The sequence below is a fragment of the Phaseolus vulgaris genome, chromosome 5 (genome assembly GCF_000499845.2).
Source record: "Phaseolus vulgaris cultivar G19833 chromosome 5, P. vulgaris v2.0, whole genome shotgun sequence".
Lineage (NCBI taxonomy): Eukaryota > Viridiplantae > Streptophyta > Magnoliopsida > Fabales > Fabaceae > Phaseolus > Phaseolus vulgaris.
The window spans coordinates 10,300,649-10,308,791 of record NC_023755.2 but is presented as its reverse complement, the minus strand read 5'-3'; the positions used below and the strand labels follow the sequence as shown (position 1 = coordinate 10,308,791).

Genomic DNA, 8,143 nt, shown 5'->3' with positions numbered 1-8,143 from the left:
TAGGAATTTTATTTGTAATTTTTCCTTAGATGAAATTGGCACCTAAAAACCAACCTTGGTTAAATTAGGATTTCTAAAACACTTAATTTTAACCAAGGCCGGTTATGTTTAACCAAGGCACATTTTCCACATATTCCATATTTAACATGTGCTAAACGTTTTCCATCACATGTTAAATATGCTTCATGTGCTTCATGTGCTAAGTGTAAAATAGGTGCCAATTTCAAATTCTTTTTCACTTGAATTTCCCTCCAATTCTCTTGTTCAAATCCAGCCATCACTTGCTATATAATGAGGTGTTTGGGACATGTAAATGCAAGATTAATATACTTAGTGAATTGCTGCCAATTTCAGTTCTTGCCCAAAAAACTTCTTAGGTTAGGTTATTGATCTTCACAAATCCCCCTTACCAAAGAGAGTTGGCCTCACCACTCTCAATCCATACCTTTCATGCACCTTCAAGGTCACCATAGCTCCTAGGAGGACCTTGTTTCGTTTTCATTCCATGAAGCTTCTGCCATTCACCAACAATTCTACAAACAATGAAGGCACTTCTCCATCATTTGGTATCTAAAGCCATGATCTTCAAGAGCTAAGTGCCTTATTTCGTTTTAATATTTGTGTTCTTCTTGTTGTCGTGTTGTTCTTCAAGTTTTCCATATTGTCTTGCTGTTTTTTACATTTTAATTTGATTTAGGTGCTGTTTGGGGAAATCCAATCGGTGCATTGTGTTCAAATTGTTCTTGAGCTTCTATTTTGCAAATTTTGTGTAGGATCCATATAGATTTGTGTTGCTGTTCTATTTTTGGTTTATTTGTGTCTTATTTGCAATTCTAATCGGTTCATATTGTGTGTCTTGAGTCATTTTGATTTTTAAATCCAATTGTGTTTTGTCTAGTCATGTTTCTCCTAAATTGTCATCAATTCCATGTAATGCTGTTTTTGATAATTTTGGTTTCTTGATTTGATTTGAGTCTAGTTTTAATCTGAGTTTGTTTGATCCTTTGGTGCATTTTCACTAAAGAAAAAACTGAATTACCTACATATAATTACCCACCAACTTTTTTGCGTATGTAAATTTTTTTTTATCTACCACTATGTCCGTAGGTAAAATCACTTTTGATGGAAAAAAAGTAAGTCTGGTTACCTACCACTAAAGGTTCGTGGGAAAAGATAAGTCATGGGTAAATTAAAAAAATTCCCCTAGTGCCCTTAAAACTAAATTTCTCGCAGCGCCTTTTTTTTTTGTTTGGAAAATTTTGAAAATGTTTTGGTTTCAGAAACAAATGCCCATCCTGAATGAGAACACCTTTGAACCTCTTAATCTCACCTCTGAAGGTTGTTTCCAAACCAAAGCTCTGAACGTCGTTGCCAGATCAAACCTCTAAATTGCGTTCACAAATCAAAACTTTCAACCATGTTTCCAAATTAAAGCTCTGAACTTTGTTCCCAGATCCAAAAGCCAAATCCCAAAAGCGAAATCCCAAAGCTTACTGGTTTCCAAATCCAATGTATGAAACTCGTTGCCAAATCGAAACCCAAAATCGAAATCTAAGAGTGAAGCTTCCCCATTTGAGAGCACACGATTTTCGTATTCAACCCTAACTTTGAAAAATCGAAGTAGTGAAGTGGCAAAGAATAGTGCATCCATTAGCGAGTCAAACCCTACCGTCAGAGGTAAGATTATTTGATTGGAATAAATTTTTTTGAGTTTTTCTTTCTCGATTTCTGATATGAACGATCGTGTGTAGAAGCGTCTAGGTCATCTCGTAAGAGATTTCGAAGAACGATTAGGCTTTGGACAAAGGGAACCTTTAGGTGGTTTCCGATTATACCAAGAACAAGAACAATGATAGAGAATTGATAGAGAATTGAGAAAAGGAAACAAATTGCATATATTATTCATATCTCAAATAATAGTTCAATACTCTATTTATAGAGTACTAAATATCATAAAATCCTAATAAAATCCTAACAAAATCCTAACTAATTAAATAAATGATAAAATCCTAATAAAATCCTAATAAAATAAATAAATGATAAAATCCTAACTAATTAAATCTTAACAACCCAATAATAATATTAATCAAATCCCAAAACTTTAGCATATAACAATGCCCTCCCCTCAACAACATTCTTGCCCTCAAGAATGGAACAATGGTACTTCGTCTTCAAATGAAATTATCCTTCTTAAGCATATCAGGTGTAGCAATGACGTCATACCCACGAACAAATCTTCTATAATATCCAGCTAAGCCCAAAAACCTTCTTAATTTTTTTAAGGTTTGTGGTAGAGCTCAGCTTACCATGACATTCAAATGGGCAATCGTATCAATTATGCACCCATATTTTTTATCCATTTGGGTATCTTTGAAATTATGAGTGCTGCCACTATCAATGAGAATATGTAAAGGTCGTTTTTTATGATATCCAACTATTCTCATGGTTCTGAACCCAACCACTATGGTTAATGCGTTGACTGTGATTTGTGGCTCATTCCTTTGCAATAATTCAGTCACATAACTGGGAGGACTATCATATGAGTCATCTTCCTCCATCTCCATGACGTGAAGAAGGTCTTTGGCCCTACGTTCTGCTATGAACTCAAGTGGGAAGTGGTGTGTTGGTTTGGGTTTAGGGGCCACATTGATTGAAGCAGACGACGATATAGGCACTGGTGCTGGACCCAAGACTCCCCTGTGGAATTTGGCCATCGAATTGCTTGAATTATGTCCTTCATACGTCCTGGCCAATGTAAACGCATGTTGTAGAGACTGAGGTCGGAACATTCTTACCATCATCTGGATTTCTTTCTTTAATCCACCAAGGAAGCACCCTAGAATATGATCATCAGATAACTTCAATGTTGTAATGATTGAATTGAACTCTTCATGATAGGCATCAACTGAAGTCTTTTGTCGTAAACGCAACAACTCAACCATGGGATCATCGCATATTGCACCAAACCCCATGTTGTCATTGGAGAGGCCATGGGCCCCTTCTCCTTGAGATTGAGTAAGTAATTCCTGCATGGTGTCTTTTATAGAAAGAGTCAAGGTTTCCTTCAACGTATTCGCGAGTTCCAGAAACCTATTATCCATCCTTTGGGAGATTCGATCTTCCATCTCCTTAGCAGCTTGAGCGAAGCGTGTTGAATCTGCCATTGAAAGTACTGGAAGGTCCTAGCTGATACCAATTGATATGAACGATCGTGTGTAGAAGCGTCTAGGTCATCTCGTAAGAGATTTCGAAGAACGATTAGGCTTTGGACAAAGGGAACCTTTAGGTGGTTTCCGATTATACCAAGAACAAGAACAATGATAGAGAATTGATAGAGAATTGAGAAAAGGAAACAAATTGCATATATTATTCATATCTCAAATAATAGTTCAATACTCTATTTATAGAGTACTAAATATCATAAAATCCCAATAAAATCCTAATAAAATCCTAACTAATTAAATAAATGATAAAATCCTAATAAAATAAATAAATGATAAAATCCTAATAAAATAAATAAATGATAAAATCCTAACTAATTAAATCTTAACAACCCAATAATAATATTAATCAAATTCCAAAACTTTAGCATATAACAATTTCAGTTTTACCATACAATCCCCTTTTGAACATTATGAAAAAAACCACAAAATCATTTATGATATACTTTGTGATATATGAGAGTAGGCTCGAGGAATTTGTAGCAACATTATTTAACCATGCCCTGGGACATGCGGTTGTTCACTCTATCTAGATATGAAATATGTTTTTTGCTCATCCTTTCCTTTGATGGCTGGTTATTACCTGCGTTTTGCACTAAGGAGCCTTAAACTGTTATATTTTCTGCGGTATTCGTCTATGCAGTTGATGCAGGTGTTGTCTAGAAATCAATTCCTACCACACATAAAACAGGCACATATCTTTATGCACGAGGAAGTATCATGGCTAAGTCATTTCGTATTGCGGTGGAATTCTGATGGAAGGTGGCATGCTTTATGGTATTATAGTTACATATCCTCCAATCACATCATTCTCTAGTGGGAGTTTTCCAGAGGCCCTCCTAATCATGGTCATGTTGTGAAGTTTGGATAATGCTCCTCTGACTTGTTAGTGTCACCACTGGTTCTGTCCTATGTAATTAAAGTGTTGTGCTTTCTGAATTTTTAGGGTGATGCATAATGTGTGGAATATAGTGTTGTCTTGTTTATGCACTGATGATGCATTAAAGGGATTCTTAGCTGCGCATTTCTCTGTTATAAGCACTAGTGTAGGGTTGTAATAGAGACATAGATGATTAGAACATCTTTGTTGCTTTTGCATTTTTTTGTTAAAGGGCCCCTTAAGTATCCTTTAATTTAATTAGCTGATAAAAAAAACCAAGAGATCCTAACTACTCTTAAAATAAGTTTTGGATGTTAGTTTTGTTCTTCTGATTTTTGTCTTTCTAAATATATTTTAAATGATTTTCAGGAGCTATAGTAACTTTGGATGAACTAGGAGAATGCAAGAGTTATTTCTCTACTTCATGATTGGATCAAGGTATTATTTCATTTAAGCATGGATATCCCATGGAATTTTCCAGTTACATGTGTTGGAAAGTATCCCTAAGCAGGGGAAATTATACCTATATATTTATTGGACACACAAACTCTATTTAAAAAAATGTTGTAAAAATTCATGCTATTTAGACTTATATTACTGTTGACCACTTTTTGGTGTTATTCCAAGGTAAAACCAAGTGACTCAAAGATTATGAAGGGAGTGTTGTTGCATATTAAATTTTTGCAAGGGTTAGTATTTTCAACATTTTTATTAAAGTAAATTAGGTCAGCAAGAGTTAGTATTTTCATGCAAGTTGAACACGATAGAGATTTTTATTTTTCATTTTAAAATTCTTTCCTTAGGTTCAATTCAAAAGCTACACAAATTGATAAATGTTATCACTTAATTAGCCAGGAATGCATTTATGCCTAAGAAGTATTAAGTAATGGTTATAATAGTAGTTAAACCACTTGTTTAAGCATGCATGTAAATCTGGACCGCCTACTTTGTACGTATAGATGTATCATAAAGAAGAAAGGGAAGATATATTTGCATATATGATATCACACCATCTCATTAACTGTGACTGCCATAAAGTCTATATAAACGGAGGACAAAATTGCATTGAAAAACTTGCTAGAAATTCAGAAAAAGGCACGTGTTAGTAATACAAATGCACTGAACTGAACTCTGGAACCCTCCATGAGAAATATTGTAAGTTAATTACCATCCATGTTATGTTGTATATATACTACTTCCTAGCTTATTTTTCTTGCGCTTCACCTTTATCTCTACCTATTCTTTACTTCTTTTTTTGTTTTTGTTTATATTCAATATAAATATTTTAGAATAGCTAATAATTTGTTTTGAAAGCTAAATTATCATGTTCTTATTACAAGTATACATGGTTTGTGAATTGTGCAGCTAGGATCTACTCTTCTCGGTTTGAGTCTTAATAACTTTGAGCTTCCCCAAAATCTTGAGCAGCAACCACTAAACCAAGTGGGTAATCTTTGACAAGTTAAATTGATCTACACAAATGCATGAATTTTTTTACTGATGCTCCCTGTGTTGGCTCTTTTTCCGTGACTGAATTTTAGTTGGGCTTGTTGCAAATTGGGCTAGAGGAGTTAAAGAAATTAGAAAAATTCCTATGAACTAAATTTTTTAAATAACTTTATATTTTTATTCAATAAAATCACCACTTTATATTTTTATTCAATAAAATCATCACTTTATAATTAGATATTATGAATTTGTTTGTAGTTTGTGTACAGGAGATAATCTCTATAAGAGACTTTTGACTCCAACAAATAGGTGTGTTATGTGCAAAACAAGCACAAAGTGAGAGATAATTTTATTAGTACTTTGGTTTCATATATAATTTAAATTGATGTCATTCTAACAACTTAATCTCTTTCCATTCTACTGCCATCATCTAGTGGACTTTCATTTTCAAGTACATGGACTAAAATAATATAAGGCCCAAATATTGGAACATCCAAAGATGTGTATTTTTTTCCAGCAAGTTCTTATAAAAATTAATTGGTTTTAATTACTTGGAATGTTAACTTATCATTTGTAATTTATTGATTTCTTGTCCAATTTATTAGACCGTTCAAACCCAAATTAACCACATCTTTGTTGTATATATATTTTTTATTATTGTTTAGGAGTCATGTTATAATTCTTAGAGTTGCATGGTTCAATATGATTTGCCAAGCTAGTGATTCATATCATAGTTAGAAATGGCTTTGAATATTGCTTTTCCTGCATGAATCCGTGTCATTCTATATCCACTAGTGCAAAATACACGATCCGGTGATTATATTTTTCATTCTATTATGCATTTCTTTCACCAATTCTATGGTTGGTGCAGCCATTCTACGTGTGCTGCAAGCTCTTAGTTCACTCACTTCAATTAATACTGTGAGTGAGATGGATATTAATAATGGTGTGGATCAACATGATGATCAAGCAACTATTTGGAATTTAAACACTACGCTTGAGCCATTGTGGCAATAACTGAGTTTGTATAAGTTCTACTGAGATGCAACTTGGACAGAGCTCTTTCTCTCCTAACATGTCAAACATAAATGTTGCTGAGAATCTGCAAGGTTCTTCTACATCACCACCTCTTCCTACAGGAACACATAGATTATTGCCTTTTATCGAGGCTTTCTCTGTTTTGTGTGAAGCTGGACTTTTGATGAAGATCAAAGTTGGACAAAAAAGCATATGAGTATGTTTATATAACAATTTATTTATGTTGATAGTAGTGATTAGGCTAAGAGTTAGGTAGTGCTGGTTCGACTACAAATTAATTTATTTATGAATCAAGTTAACTTATTGTGACCATATCTAGATCGCTACTGATGAGATTAAATAAGTCATAAAATGTATGCTATATATTATGCTCTTTTTTAGTTAAGAAAAATAACCAATGTTGTTTTTTTACTGCAACATGGCATAATGCATTGATTTTAACACCTGAAACATTTTAGAGGACATGTTTCAAATGCATTTACATTTTTTCTTTTCTTTTTTGTGATGTATTGGAATTGGAATTCAAATCTATAACCCTTTTTAGGCCAACCTATAATAAAACCACAAAGGTGGCATTTAAAAAAAATATTCAAATATATTTCTTATTTCAATTTTTGATGTCTTTTGGAAGGAATTGATTCATACATAATTAAGAGGAAACAGGGAAAATTGTTAGAATTAATTTAATATACATTAGAATTTGACAATTGATTGATAATGACATTTTCCTTTTCTCTATTTTGTGTTATGTAGTTAGGTACCTATTCTTAGGTTTTGATTGTTGGGATCGTGCTTCCTTCTGATATACCAAGTGTCGTTCAACAACAATATGAACAAGTATCGTTGCAACAAGAACCACCAAGGCAAAAGCAACCACTAAGGCAAAAGAAACCACCTAGGCAATAAGAAGATGACAATACTGATTATGTAGGCTATTAGGATTATGTTTGTAGTTTTTTTAAATTGCAAAATATATTACAAGTTCACTTAACTTTTGAATTATGTATCTTTAGTTATGTTTGAAGTTTGTTTGGATTTTTATAGATATTTCAAGTGGACTTGAGTTTATCTTTTATATGATGAGACTTTAATTATGTTATGTTTGAATTCCAAATTAAATGAGTTTTCTTTTCTTTTATGTTAGGTGTATTGGATGATGTTTGGTAATAGATTGTTTAATAAGTATATCTTGTATATGTGTTGGATACATTAAATTTATATAGGTGTTAAAAAGGCATTTATTTAAATACATGAATAGACATTTTGATGGATATAGGATTATATACGAATTTACCCATGGAATATAATTGGTGGGTAATGTGTGAGTAGATTTTATCTACGGACTAGTGGTCGTGGGTATTACCTACGGACTGGTGGTCGTGGGTATTACCTACGGACTGGTGGTCGTGGGTATTACCTACGGACTGTCGTTACTTACGAACTCATAATCCGTAGATAAATTACCTACTCCAATATTACATACGGATTTCTGTCCGTGGGAAATCCGTAGGTAATGCTGATTTACCTACGGATTTTTGCTGTTACATATGGATTT

General features: G+C 33.3%; 1 long non-coding RNA gene across 3 annotated transcripts; it reads left to right on the top strand.

Annotated features, from left to right (window-relative positions):
• Nucleotides 1-1,281: 1,281 nt before the first annotated feature.
• LOC137835116 (uncharacterized) lies at nt 1,282-7,699 on the top strand. Of its 3 annotated transcripts, XR_011085018.1 has the most exons (5): nt 1,329-1,677; nt 3,865-4,106; nt 4,471-4,539; nt 4,729-4,790; nt 7,342-7,484. It is a non-coding gene; the product is annotated as an uncharacterized lncRNA (long non-coding RNA). The 3 variants fall into 3 exon arrangements; XR_011085016.1 differs by lacking the exon at nt 4,729-4,790 and having other exon boundaries at nt 1,282-1,677; nt 7,342-7,699; XR_011085017.1 differs by lacking the exon at nt 4,729-4,790 and having other exon boundaries at nt 1,314-1,677; nt 3,865-3,998; nt 7,342-7,699.
• Nucleotides 7,700-8,143: the final 444 nt, after the last annotated feature.